General features: G+C 41.2%; 1 protein-coding gene across 8 annotated transcripts in view; it reads left to right on the forward strand.

The window, feature by feature from the left end:
• Window positions 1–14,966, forward strand: part of NCK2 (NCK adaptor protein 2) — an 85,049-nt gene that overhangs the window by 35,654 nt on the left and 34,429 nt on the right. The window contains exon 1 of one of the 8 annotated variants that reach the window (XM_050709909.1): window positions 4,895–5,102. The exons of 4 other annotated variants lie outside the window; for them this stretch is intronic. The gene's annotated coding sequence lies outside the window, so the exon portion shown is untranslated. Of the gene's footprint in view, window positions 1–4,894; window positions 5,205–7,413; window positions 7,853–14,966 lie in introns of those variants that run through there. 3 more of the 8 variants (XM_050709907.1, XM_050709918.1, XM_050709912.1) reach the window with 3 other exon arrangements.

The raw sequence follows: 14,966 nt of genomic DNA on the forward strand, positions 1-14,966 counted from the left end.
TTTTCCCCATTTTTTTCTGATGGCTTCAGGTACAGCTTAAAGTCATAGATACCAACAGTACCTGTTATGACCCCAAAACAGCCTTTGCGGTATACTTTAACTGTGATCCATGTGGATTCCTAGTCACAGAGAACAGTTTCCAGCTTTCATCAATAAGCGTAAATTCAGTTTAGAAACAACGGAAAGGTGACGACATTTTCCTTGGTGGAAGTAGCTTTGTGGTCTGATAGCCAGTATGGACTTTGGCTGTCTTCTCATCCTGCGTGTCAGTTTTTTTCTGAGCCAAAAAAAGCTTTGCCTGCTGAAAAGAATCTAACATATTACTTAGCTTATGAACACTGCTGTGAATTAAACTGTATATTCTTTATAGACACAAACACACGCTAAGATGAAGTTTGTGCCTGTTCATGAGTTGACAACAAAATACTCGGTGACCAAACCTGGTGTCTTGACCAGTGCTAACTGGATTGCCGTTGGACCGGTTGAGCCCATGTTTCCTGGGTTACTAAACAAACATATCCCCGCATTAAACCAGTTTCAATGCAAAGACTGGAATACGCACTGCACTTCTGAGGGACAACTGGTGTGCTTTAGAATATGATCTTGAGAAACTCTTGCTGATAGCTTATGAAGTTAAGCTGCGTTAGTGAAAGAGGATCCCGTGGCGCCGAAAGCATTTATTAGTTAGGTAAGTGTTGTATGTGGGGGCGTCTGTCAGGGAAAGTCGACCGGAGAACTCGGGTTGTGTGGATTGCTGGTCTGTGTGCCAGCGCTGTGCACTGTGATAAGGCTGTATCAGCGCCGGGGCGGTTCAGTAATCCGCAGCCCTCCTAAAGGAGGAAACAGATTAGCAAGGCAGCCGAGGCTGGCGTTACCAAGTTTACTCCAAGATCAGGTTACCCAAAGACCTCTGTCCTGCCCTTGAAGGAGCTGCTGTTATCTGCTGCCTGCAAACTTTTCCTGGAGATGTCCTCCCCTCGGTTTTCTGAGGGATGCCATGTGTGTTTCAGGGCTCTGCGCTTTGGGAGGTTTGGATTTGGGGCTTCCCAGAGCTGGGAACGCAGGCCAGCATTGGCATCAGTCCTCATTATCAAATCAGCTGAAGAATTGTTTCTCCATTTGGTAATTGCTGGAAGACGGTTCTTCTGTTTGGGAGGTTTTGAGGGAACTTTAAATGATTCATTGTTTGTATTCAAAAAGAAAAAAGACATAATAAAAATGCAGCTAAAACTACACATGTGCATGTTTTCAGTAGTGCTCTTAAGATGTTCCATATCCAAATACATATCACTTGAATTTTATATTAAATATGTTATTATTAAATGTATTATGATATTAAAAAACAAGTTTACTTTGTACATACTTTTAATGAATGGGAAGAGACTGTACATGCAGTTCATCTTATTTCATATCTGGTGGATGATCTTTTGTGTGTTGAAGAATTCTTGGTAACTGCTAAAATCGGTAGACGTCACAAAGCAAAATGTTCCAAAATTGCCGCGATATATTTGCTGTGGAATTCTGTTGCTAATAACTCAGTTAATTAATCTTGGATTACAGTTATTGTTTGCACTGCAGTAACAAAGCTGGGATTGTGTTGAGCAGAGGGGACTGAGAAAATGAGCTTGTCCTGTTGTGTATTTTTTAAGCCAGTAGTAGTAAGAAACACAGAATACCATGCATACAGATATAAACCTTTTAAATTCTATTTTTCTGTCCCTGGTTTTAAGTTTGTGAGCCTCGTTTTAAGACATTGTAGGCTCCTTGCAGTTTCTTGGGTTCTGCACCCCTTCCCTTTGTGCTCTCTCTGCGTGACCTTTTGTTTCAGGGATCCCCTGCAGCTCTCATCCTATCCCTCCTTAATTTGGAGGCTGTTTCCCATGTCAGCTGCTCTTAGTTGTTCCCCACAATAGAGCCTCTGTGCAACATGTCTACCTGTTCTTCCACCTTTTTTTTTTTTTTTTTTCTGTTTCCCCTCCTTTCTTTTGAATGCTTTTGGAGCATGCAACGTTTGCTTGCTCAATCCTTCCAGCAGGCCCCCTGCTACCCTGCAACTGTCTTTGCTGTTTGCACTGTTTTTTCCTTGCTGGTCTGAGTCCTTGCATTTCTTCTTAGCATTTCTTTTTCCATCTGGCCTCTTGTTCCCACTAACCTAGAAAACTTACCCATAGCCCGATACTTTTTTTTGTGTTTTGTTTTGTTACTGGGAAATACTGACATCTTAACCAACACATTCCTATGTGCAAGCTGAGCTTTACCCCTGGTGCAAGTAGGCTGCAGGAGGCAACGTCAGAGAGATCCTTTACCTGAAGCAGCTGGTTGTTGGGGAATCTGGACTTTCCTAAGAGACTGGTGGTGAGTTCTCTGTCTTGCACCAGAATCATCGATTCTTTGTCCATTGGTGCCTAGAACATTCCCTGATAAGTTAGGCTGTCTTGTACTGGTTCTCAAGTTACCATGTACCCTTCCAAAAATGCTGCTGAGATGAGGCTTAGACCTCTTTTTACATTTGATTAATGAATTTGTCTCTCAAGATTAAACAGTCAGATTAAGTATTGGTTTTCGTTCTTAGTTCTTCCTGAAGATTACTGAATGGCATTTTCTACCAGCCCTGGATTTGTATAGGGTCTGGAAAGGTCTGTTCCGTTGTTTCCGGAGAGAGTACTGCTTTATAATGAAAGATTGAGGTATTTCATGAGGTAAAGTGTTTATCTCAAAATCAAAGGGTGTGACATCCTTAGTTTCACTTAAAAGTTTTCACTAGAACAATAGACCTTTTATTTATATGTGTGTGTGTGTGTGTGTGTGTATATGTTTATAAAACTGATTTTGGAAACTACCTTGTAAACGAGATTTTGACAGTTGTGCTCTTTGGAAGTGGAAAGTTTCCATCAGTGGAATGACGGAAACTTGCATTCTCAAATGCTGACTTGTGCTTCAGGCACTCTTTGGGAGCACAGCTGCTACAACATACTTTGTGAAACTTACAGAAATCTTGAGAGCCATAAGGTGTACCCCTTCTCCCGTGTACTACCATCATCATGTGGCCAAAAAGGTGGTGGTGGTGGGCTTTGGTCCCATATGTGTGCTGGGTTTATGTCTGAATTGTGTGAGGAACAGCTGCTGCGATTCTTAGGAAAAAAAGGTGGCAGCAGAGCTATCAATAGGCTGCTGCAGCCTCCTCCCTGGCTGTGGTTTAGGAGAAGCTGAGGAAAACGATAGCACAAAGCAAGCCCTGGGTCAGATCCTAGCCTGTAAGTGGTGGCTGGGCATCTCTGCCTCCTAAGTCGGTAAGCTGACTAGTTCTCTCGAATCCTTAAAAATAAAAGAAGAAACACTGAAGGAAGTGTTTGATGCAATGCACGGGACTGCTTACGTTTGTGGAACTAAAACCTGGTTTCAGGGTTGAGAATTTTTGAACCTAATGTATTACACACAGGAGGAGTAAGAATGTGGCGTCAATTAACACCTCAGTCCAAGAACTGTTCCTCAGAGCTTAATTTTCAACAAGGAGCTCAAGAACAAGAGCAAATAAACTAAAAATACTTGGTATTAGTCACTTAAACATTCACAGGCTCTGTGATCCAGGAAAGGAGGTGTTTTCGTATGTGTCCCTGAGTTCTCCCTGATGTCGAGGTGGGCGGGGGGTGCTTTTATCTTCTCCCCACCCACCTTTCTGTTCATCACCTGAAGATGATTTGTGAATTTTTATATGCCTAGAGGTATATTCTTCTTGTACTTAGAGTACTATTTTTTGGTGAGCCAAGGGATTGTTGCTTTCCACTCCTTTCAGATGCTTCTCCGTAACTCCAGTATTTGTGTATGAATTCTTATGAAAAGTTAGTCATTGAGGCCTGAGACAGATTTGATAACACCACTGGCTTCTTCGTGAGGTCAAAGATACAGATAACAAAGAAATGGTCTACTTCTGTTGTAATATTCTTTACAACAGAGTTGTGGTGTTTTACTCTTGAATTTTTAGTGCAAGCAATACTAAAGTACTACAAGAAGCTGTTGAGCACTCAATTCTTTATGTGGCTCCCAACTAAATTTATATGTGAAACAATGATGGCATAGTCACTTTTACAGAAATGCAGTAGCAATATAAATTTTTATTTGTATTCATCTAGAAGGAGTAAGTCTGTAGTTAAACTTCCAGTTTTCAGAGCTGAGTGATTCTGAACTTGTTTTTCTTCTATTTAACTTTGTTTCTAGCACAGATACTAATCTTCACAGTCTCTCTCATGTTTGGAAATTTGGCTACTACTGTTTCCCTTTCACATTTGTTGATGCCTTTTATTGTTATCTGGTGGGAGGAAGGATGAAAATGGGTGGTGAGAGCACAAGTATAGAACATCCCATCCATGTAAGAGTACCTACCATTTCTAAATGAAAGGGAATGCAATGTAGCAACCAAAGCTAAATGTTTAATTTTGAACTGGTTTCCTTATTGCAGGTGGATTTTATCCAGAAAAGTGAGCTGAGCAGAAATTTCTGGCAGAAGATGAAAGAGTAGGAGGATATTTAGAGGAGTTAGGGAAGACTCAATTTTGTTCAAGTACGGTCATTGAGAGTAGGAATAAAGGAGAAAAAGAGTCCAGCACTGCCAGGCAGTGTTGGTCTCTGTTGGTTATATATTTCATTGATAGAAATGCAGGTTCTTGTAATGACTTATTCTTGGTTAACTGTTTATATGGAACAAGTCAGATACTCCTAGTCTCTGCCTGGTGAAAGTTTGCTTTCAGAAGCTCACCTTCTGGAGCAGTGGAGAATCACGTTAGGGCTAACAGCAGTGCAGTGACTTTCTAGGTTATCTGTGTGAGCGGTGTTAGAGCAGCTGACCCTTGAACTGAGAGGTAAGAGTTCAGTATTAAGTGCACTCCTTAGCTTGCTCACAGTAATCTGAGTTCTCTGGAGCACGTTCTACAGAAATGCTTGTATAACGTCCCTGTTCTGTGAATGGTGTTGCTTTTTGGTGCTGCCTTGTAGCCCTCCCCTTTGAGGAATTAACAGAGGCTTCCTGCTGTTGTAGTCATGTGGCAGAGCATTCACAAGTGCTGTTTCTTCTGGAAGAGGAACTCATTCGAACTGGAGGAAGATATGTAAGAAATAATTTTCTTAAAATACATGAATGCTGCTAACATTCCAGACCAAGAGCTCGGTCTTGACTTCAAATTTAAATGAATTTAAGATCTGCAGGACAGGTTGGTTTGAAGCCTCTTTTATTGGGAAAAGGGGGATGACTAGAATTTCACCTGCATTTGTGTTTTGGGAGTAGTAAGAGTTTTGACTCTGCAAAGTTATTAGCTCAAAGGGGGGCAGATAGCTTTAGGGGGAGACTCAGGCAACCCTTTTTCACCACTGCGTATGCTTTTTGGGTTGTGCAGCATTAGCACAGCGGTCATTGATTTGACCGGCAAGTGACTTGTGATGTTGTAGCATGCAGTTACATCTCACACAAGATGCAAGAAGGTCTCTTCATTTAAATCATGCCTTCTCCGTGTACATCTCTTATCAGGAAATTAAAAAGATGGGTTTCTGAGTAACTGTCTTGGGTTTGATTTTCTTCAGAACAATGCACAAATTTACACAGGAATAAATTTAATGGCATTAGCTGTCTTTTAATGAAATCTAATACAGCACCTTTCCAGCTGCCTCTTTGGTTACACACATAAGCACAGAATCAAGAATGATGATATCTTATATCTAGCTATTATTTTAACCTGTAGCAGTCAAAGACCTTGCTTCTGGAAAGTAGCTTTCTGCCTAAGAAACTCTGTTCTAGATTTGGGCAATAGGTGTTAGGGTAACCATGAGCTCTGGTGAGATTCTGCACAGAATTCTGCTGTGAGAGTTCACTGAAGCAGTATTTGTCATTTGTCTTCCCCACCACCACACACACCTTTTCTGTACTGGATAAAAATTCTGTTCCAGGCAATTTGGTAAAATAAATAAATAAAACCACAAGTGTAAGGATTTGTTCAGTATTTGAAATAGCAGCAAACTGGAAAGCTCACAGGAACAGAGACTGGACAGGGACTTTAAAGTGCTTAGTTCTCTGTGAAATAAAAAGTTAAAAATTGTTTTAATATACATATTTTTCAAAATATGTCATTCGGTAGATTGATGGTTTTTGTAAAGTGATGGATAAATTGCTTAAAACTGTAAAGCATTGCCTAGAAATTAAAAAAGCTCCTCTTTTTATGCTTAAACTGCTTTTATTAGTGGGAATAAATGCTCTTTTGAACTGAAAAAAACATCTCTTCCTAGTTAGAATATATGATTTTTCTATTGGGGAACAGAAGGTCAGCAGTTCAATTTTATTTTCAGCATTTTATAGACAGTTTAAAGTGAAATCCCTGGAAAAGTAGGTAGCAGTGTTTCAAGGGATTAGCTGTAAAACGTAGCAATCTACAGTGATTCTGAGCTGTGTCCTTCTGTGTAGGATCAAGGTTAAACTTCTTACGTTTGAGGACTGTTCTTTGTTCATACAGTGCATAAATGTACTAGCCCTTCTAATGAAATATAATACATACAGATCATTGAATGTTTGAGCTAAGGGAAGAGAAGAAACAGCGGAAGCAAATCGTTCAAACACTTCCTTCTAAGTCCTTCAAGAAATTAAAGCGTGCGTCCTTTATAAAATTTCATAACCTTCGCTGTGTCCGAGGTGGCTGATTTGAAATTTCAAGGCGAGAGGGAAGCCTTATTGATGGCTGGTGTGAAAGTGAGACCATCAGTGCATGAGCAGCAGCAAGCTTAATTTGTTATTCCACAGAGCGTGTTTCGTCAGTCTGTCATGTAGGTAATGCTACCTAAATGTTGACTTTAAAACCAGTGTCTGTTTTTCTACGATTTTGTGTGTTTGGCTCCCCACACCCCGCTTTTGTAAGGGACCATGGGGAGGTTTGTTTGGGAAGTGATTTCTCATCTTGTCTCATCCAGACACTTCATGGGTGTTGTATTCTTCCAGGATATTCCCCTCTTTTCTATCTTGCTTTTGGTTTTCGCGTGTTTTTGAATGTGCAAATAGACTTAAGTCTTGTCTGCTGGGAGGAACGGGGAACTAACGGTCTAAACACCAGCAAACATTAAGGTTGTCCATATCTCTGACTTTCAGAAATAGCCATAAAGTAATTCTGAGTTCGGGCCATTCATCACTGCTGCTGTTTATAGAGCAGAGGCGAGGTCTTGCTGTCCACCCCCTACCCCCAAAAAAGTTTCCTTTAGCTAATAACCAGCTCAAATGCACCGAGCGGCTTTTCTAGAAGCGCTTTTAAAAGAATTCAGTAAAAGGTAAGCTGCTGCTCTTTTCTGTTGCTGTTGCCGCATTTACCTAAGAGTAAGGCAGAGGCTGGGGTTCTGGTTGGTTTACTCTGCAGCCAAATAAGATCTCTCCTTCACATCTGCCTCGTGCTGCGTGCAGCTGAAGAGCCTGAAGACCTCCTCTCTGCACGGTGTGGGGTTGCACCATCGCTATCCAGAGTGCAGAAAAGCATTGCTTATGATGGCAGTGCATTCAGAACAAAGCGAGAAGCAGCTCCTCGCCTGGTCGTGGAAGAAGTCACAGCAGAGCAGCTCAGCGGCAGTAGCTGCAGCTGCACAGGGCTCTGGGGGGGCGGAGGAGAAAGCCCCCAGCCCGAGGCACAGGGCCAGGCTTTGAAGGCAGGTGGGGCGAGCACAGGGGGCTGGGGGCAGAGGAAGCGATGGGTAAGAAGTGACGCGAGCTGGCTATCTGCGGTCGGAGGTGCTTTAGTGTCAGATGTTGTTGTTTTTTTTGTTTTCTTTAAATTTATTTCTTGCAGCAGACTGAGACCAGAGCTAACTAAACTGATGCTCATTGTGTTCTCTGGTAAGTGTATATAATAAGAGGGACAGGAAGAGATGCAATTTTGTGTGGTCTTTAAGGTATGGAGAAATACCTACTTCCAAAAACGCCATCTGGGTTGGCTGAAGCACTTTTAAAGTCATCTAACTCCAAAAATACTCTGTCTTAGCATTTTCTGCCTGGTCTCGAGAAGATTGCTAGTAATGTCTGTTAATATGTGTTATGAAAGATCAACTAATGAAATAAAAATGCAAGACAAATTTCTAAAGGAAAAAGAGAGACAAAACCACCAAGCTGAAATATGGTGGATTTTTTTTTTTTTTTTGGTTGGTGGATTGGTTGGTTTTAAATTCCTGAAGGTTGTCCTTGGGTGATGGCTTAATAGTAATCCCACCTGTAGGGAAAGACTTGAGATTGCTTTTTATTATAAACCCTTTGTCCTATGCATGAATGACCATCCTGTGTTCTAGCTTAGCTAAGACCTGTGGGAGTGCTTTCTCCATAACTTCTTTTTAAGCATAGGTAAGTTACAAGGCTCGGAACTAGTATTGCTGAACGTGTGTTAATGTAATACCAGTTTGTTCCTGTAGAATACCAGCTTTTGTCTTTTGAAATTTGAAATTTAAATCGTCTGTCAGAAGCTAAAAATGAACGCTGCCTACCTCACAATAGGCATGCTGTTCCAGAAGGGGTATAGAAATATCCTTTTCAAGGAAGACATCAGAAGATTTTTAGAACTTAGCCTTCCCAGAACACCTCCGTGCTCATCACATAAACAGGAAAAGAAGTATTTGGCGTTTCGTGTTTTAGAGTGTCATATTTGTTATGTGTTTGGATCTTGAAGTGTCCCGGACCAGGAAATTTTGGGTCATCGCGGTATCACTAGTTGGAAAAAAAGATAAATCTGAAATCGGGAAGATGGTATGGAGGTTACAACGTGAAGCAGAGTGAATGCCCCATACAATTAGGGCATCGCTGCGTGAATTAATAGGAGGCTGGACCTCAGGTTTGTGTTCTTGGTTGCGGCCTGTCTGGTAACTGTCCAGGGTTTTCTCTCTCTACTTTCAGGTGGAGAAGTAATGCTTTAACCTGCTGCTTTTCCAAATAAATGGTACGAATTTATTCCCCACTCCCAGGGGTGAGAGGTGGGGAGCTGGATCCGGCCCCACAGGGCCCAGTCTCCCCGAGGCGGCCGTCCTTAGGGCCGCAGGCCTCACGCAGGGGGCGCGCGCTTTGCGGTTCGTGCTGCTCTTTCCTGAACGGGGAGTTCACGTGTTGAACGAGCGTTTTGGTCGGTCCCTGCTCACTTCCTCTGGACGGACTGATTCGTGGGGCAGGCTTCACGAAAACATTGGCTGCGAGGCTTCTCTCAAACTCCTTTTTGCAGCGTGCTGTTACATGAACGTGTATGAAGTGAGGCTTCGTGTTGTCGAGTGGTAAAAGGCCGCACTGGCTCCTTGGCAGGAAGGAAGATTTTTCTGGGTGTGTTTCGTTTGTATTCTTCTTTACTCCTTTATGCAGCTTTTTAAAAGGCTTCTAAACCACTCTTAAGGCAGAAAACAAGCTTAACTTTTGTGCTGTGTTGGAGCTAGGCAAAAATTCGTTACCACCAAACCAGTCTTGAGGTTTCCTGTTTGCAGTTGTTTTGTAACCCAAGATGCAAGGCACCGTGGTGTAGCTGCAGCGTATTAGAGATGGGGACACCAGATACACGGTAGGGCAGAGAGGAGCAAGTGCTGGTTAAAAGCTGTCAGAGGCATCCGTTTGAAGAAACAAAAAACAAAACCTCACAGCACCGTGCCATTAAACAATAGATGGCAAAAAGAGGAAGAGGGTTCGAGATGTGTGTGGGCAGGGGTTTTGATAGCATCACGATAATGTTACTTAGCTAGCTTAGTTTCAAATTGCTGGTTGATTAAGACTAATCCTTCACTTTTTTGAAGATGCGCAGCCCAATTATGTTTTAGTAAGAGCTGGCATCTTAAAAAAAAAAAAAAAAAGCACTTGCATAATCTTTAGAGCCGACCAGAAATGGATCATTGCAGTGAATAGGCCAAAAAAATCTCAAATGTAATTAACCAGTCCGCCAGGTTGTATCGCCCTCCCTCAAGTATTTATCTGCAGTTATTCTTTTTGTTCTCCAGGTGACTCAAAGCTAAGTACTATTGTACTATTGTACCCGAGAGCAAATGGCTCAGGGCCTTCTGGAAGCACTCGCGTTTTCTGCTGAGCCTTCCTGGGAAGTTATTCCTTGGATCTGCCAGTCAGCTCGTGGATGTTGACTTAAGTAGATGCATAGACCTAAATCAGCAGCTGAAATGAAATATGTATACATATATAATTTTTTAATATATATATATTAAAAAGTTTATATCATTATGCCTATCTTCCTGAAAGCCCTTTTAATAAGTACTAACTGCACATCCGTAATGTGTTGATACTCTGTATTTTTGGGGGGGGGATCCTTTGTCTCTTCTTTATTTTTCTGGAGTTAGACTTAAGCTGACTGCTTGGCATTGTTACCAAAGACATTCAATTTATGCTTTCAAATTAGCGGCACAGATTTAATTCTCTGGAATTTCTTCATAGCTCCAAATTTTCTTCAGAGTTGATACTGAAACTGTAAAAGCTTTGTGGGCAGTTCTGCTACCTTAGGGTGCGTTTGAGGATTAAGTGTTTAATTATTCTTACTATTTTTACTACCCTATCTAATGACAGAACAGAAAATAGCTGTCACTGTAGGATAATCCCATAGCGTAGAAATACATATTGAACACTTTTCTTAAATCATGTTTAATTTTTCTTAAATCATGTTTAAGAAACTTAATATTCTAATTTTATGTGAATTCTATTGCTAATGTTTAATTTATGCCAGACACATTTTAATAATGTTTTACAGTTCTTAGTTAGATGGACTGTACTTGTTTTGATACTTCAGTTTGCATTTCCAGAAACGTTTGTGCTTGTTGCTGTCAGACTTTTCATTTTGAAAAAAAGGAGCAAGGGGGAGGGGACACAAAATCTTTAGGGCTTTTGAGCTCATGTTTTTAAAAAATAGGCTGTCCTTTTGAGCGTATAATAGTTCTTTCATAAATGCAAAATTGTGAGAGTAGTTTCAAAAATGTAATAAAACATTCTTCCTTCAGAGTTAATCAACTTATTTACATCTTTTGCTCACATTTATTCTTTACAGTTTCCATTCATCATTGTTTTCAGCTCTTGGAAACTGACCTCCTCCTTAAAGTGTCAACTTCAGCTTCTATGGTTTGTGGCTGTTTGGCCATCAAATGCACATCAAATTAAATTTAATGATAATCACTTGCACTTACTTAGCTATCACTTTTAGCTCAATAGTCAGTGCATCCTAATAAGACCTAGCATTGAAATATCCCCGAACTAGTTGTCACGTTTGCTTTAAAAGTCAGCAACTTTAGGCAGTCCAGGTATGTTTTTATACTCAACCATGGGTTCTGTGCTAGTATTTATCACTTTCCTCCATCCCCAGTCTGAAGCCTCCTTACATTTCTGATTTGTTTTTTGTTTGTCTGCATATTTTATATGTTCAGATAGTATTCTAGGAACTGTTTCACTGGTTTCCAGTGAGATGTGTACATATTTGTATGCGTGCGAGATATGTATGAGATTATTTGTGTGTATATATATATTTGCAACAGGTATTGGTATCTGTAGTTATATTGTGATGCTTTCAATATGCGTATAGATCTTTAAGCATTCAAATTCTGCTGTTCCTCGGTCATTAAATTAAAAGTATGAAGAGAGGTCTTTGTTCAATTTCAGCTTTTTCTTAACTCTCCCTTTGATAAAAACAATGCATCCATTGGTTTTAAATTTCCAGTTGTGAGTTTGTATTTCGATGGCCAGTCACAGTTCTTGAATTTAAAGCTTGAGATTGAGGGTTGCTGAGCTCGAGTCCAACAAAGCATCGACTGTGAGTCTCCATCGTGCTTTCTCTTCTACCCTGTTGCAGATTTTTCTGCTCAGGTATCTGTTTGACACCTCAAAACTGCATAGCCAGATGGTGAATGTTTGGTCGCTATTTAGTTGAAACCTTCTTTAGAGAAGGAAGTGGGGGAAGTATCCTTGTTATAATTTTTGTTGCAGTGACCTCTTTCCAAAGAAATAATGTCTCCTGAGGTTGACTGACACACATTATATGCGGTATTAAAGTGTTAAGCTGCAGAAGCAGCTAGAAAAGGTGGCATTTATGTGATCCACCTCCACTTCTCTGAGCTCCAGCGAAGAGCTGTCGTGACAAAGCATCGAAAGGGTTTTACCAGTTTCAACAAAGGGCTGCTATTTGCTGTAATTTGGGTCAGTTTGTTTACTCTTTTTAAGCTTCTGCATTTTAGGACTTTCTTGTAGCAATCATTAGATGTATAACAGTGTGCTTGTTTTATGTTAACTTTGGCTTTTGCATGAAGGAGATGGTATTTTCCTGGTTTTCCCCAAACGTACATACTTTAAACATCAGAAATGCAACACTACCGGAAATAGCTAACAGCACGTCCAAAAAGCGTGTTCTTTTTCACAAGTTTTCATTTGAATGTGCTTTTCTGTTCTTTTTAATTCCTTCTGAATTTGGTCTTTGGTGCTTTCCTGATCCTAAAGAGCTGAGTGAAACTTAATTCTCAATGTAGAACAGCACTTTATTGAACCCCTTCTGCATGGAATGGCTGGTTTATCCATCCAGGTGCACATATAAAACAAACAAACAAAAAAAACACACATGCAACAAATAAAACACCTTTAAGTGAAGATGCAGCTTCAAACCTCCTGAAGCAGTAGGCAGGCTCGAATAGATTGCATCTTCATAAATAGGAAGGCTTCAGTGTAATAAAGTATATTTCAGATGAAGTGATACAATAAAAGTTATTTTATTAATTACTGAATGCAGCAGGCCCATCCACTTACTGCGAAAGAGTCCCTGTTGGAAGAAGTGTTTTGAACGTTTATTTTCCACAGCTGTGTTGCCTTGGAAGACCAAGCGTTGCTCATTTGCTGTGGCCTGTGAAAGAGGAAGCGAGGGGACAGCGGGTGGCTGGGCCTTCAGCAGCACAGGGTGCAGGTTCAAAACCCAGTTTCAAAGTTTCAGGTTGGGAGAAGGGGAGGTTGTTCAGCCCTCAGGTCTTAGGGAAAACTCTGCTGTTTCATTAGTTATCATTTCATTCTTCCAAGACCCAAGAGAGTTGACTTAATATTGTGTAGTGATTGTCTTATGTACATCAGCGTCACCTAAGAGCCTCTGTACCGGTTAAGCATAATGCCTCTCTTTTCTTAGGAGCACGTCCAATTCCAGAACGGTCTGTTATATGCATTGTCACCGCCTATTAATAGAATTTTTGCTTGTTCCCTTGCTGAGGGATTACATTTCAGGCATTACTGTCGGTCATTTTTCAGTCATGTTCCTTTTTGCAAACTGAATCGTGCACAGGGGGAGAGCAACCGCTTCTTTTCTCAGGGTGCCTTCAAAGTTCAGCCGTGCCTCCCGCGCGTGCTGTCCTCGCTAACCCTGTGTGTCCCTGCACAGCCCCCAGCCTTCCTCCTGGAGGCAAGAGAAGGTGATGTTTTGCTGCCCGTTGGGTCCAGGCATTCAGCTGGTGGCACTCTGTGCCTGTGTCAGGCTCAAGCAGAAGGTGCCTGTTCGAATGGCATACCGGAGTGGACCCGTCTCTATTTATCTTTGTGGAAGAAACCCATTATCCCTGTCTGGAGAGGAAAACAAAGAATCCTGGCCTGGGGAGCTCTGTAGAGAGTGAGATCTGTGTAACAACTTCAGGAAGTTTTATATTGATGATGCTATCAACTGACCAAGTAATTTATTTCATATGACAAATCACTAGCAGTTTTACAAGTTTGTGGGAGCAAATTAAGTTCCTCTATGCTGAAGTTCCCATAAATAGTGTTGCTTGCATGGTTCAGTGCTAAGAGCGTTGGTTCCAAAGACCGTAAGTGGATGGTTCTTTTTTTTTTTTCTCCCTCAACACTGTCAAATTCTTGAACCACTGATAGTTATTGGATGTCACCTCTTTTCCAGGTTTTCCTCTGATAAAGTCCGTGCGGGAGCAGCAGTATCAGATGTTCGCCTTGTTCTGCCATAGGGTTAGCTAACGTCCCTCACCTGTCTGAGCGGACTTCAGTACAGTCTGTTTAAAACTGACTTTAACTTGGCTGGGATTTTGTTCACTGCCATCCTAGCCTAGCAGAGTTTCCAGCCTCACTCTCTCCCCCAGGGATGTATTTGTGTTACAACATTTGCATGTGGGCTTCTGGAGTAGCGCAGCTGCCACTGAAGGAGGACTTTGTCTCCTATCCAAGCCATCAGCTGGAGAGAAGAGACAAAGTGTTTGAAACAGCTGAGCTCGATCCAATGCTTACGCGCAGGTATTCCTAGCGTTGTTGCAGTTTTTCTGGAAACTGATTCAGAACCATCCATATTTAGGAACAGAGTGGAAATTCTGGTAGCTGTTGTTTTTATGCATGAATTAGAAATCCATGCTCAATAACTCAGGTTTTTTTTTCCATCTCACTTTTGCTTGTCTTCCTTCCCCAAGGCGTGTGTTTTTCTGTAGCTACCAAAAGCTGCTCTTTTACTTCTAGCTAAATAATTTTTTAAAAAAAATAATTTTCTTGTACCCAAAGACATTTTCCGTGACATTTATACTTCAGTAAGTTCTGTCTTCAGTTCAAAGACTGCAGCTCTTTTAGTATCGCACAACATCGTGCCGGAGTTCGCTGTTGAGGTATTTTATCTTTGGTTTTATCTGCTAGTGGCTGCTTGGGTGAAGCACGGTGCAGATGTTACCTCTCAAGTTAGCTGCTACCTTAGGAGCCGTAGACACAGAAGCTCGTGGAAAGATAACTGGGAATTTCGATGGTAGCATCGATAGCATTAATGAAATTGCCATTATAGGGGAGTTGCTTGAGGTCCCCTTAAGAAAACCACTTGTCATTTCAATGCAGTACCCACTGGTCAGAGTTTTATCCTGCAAAGCTTTGCAGTCACTCTTTTCACTTTCTCCATGCTTCATTTTTAACTTCTGGCTATAATCTCCAGAAAGAAACATGGTGTATTTTCTAGAGAAATCGGGTTTAAACAGCCTCGTTTTCTGGGAAAGAG

The sequence above is a fragment of the Cygnus atratus genome, chromosome 1 (assembly GCF_013377495.2).
Source record: "Cygnus atratus isolate AKBS03 ecotype Queensland, Australia chromosome 1, CAtr_DNAZoo_HiC_assembly, whole genome shotgun sequence".
In the NCBI taxonomy this organism is placed as follows: domain Eukaryota; kingdom Metazoa; phylum Chordata; class Aves; order Anseriformes; family Anatidae; genus Cygnus; species Cygnus atratus.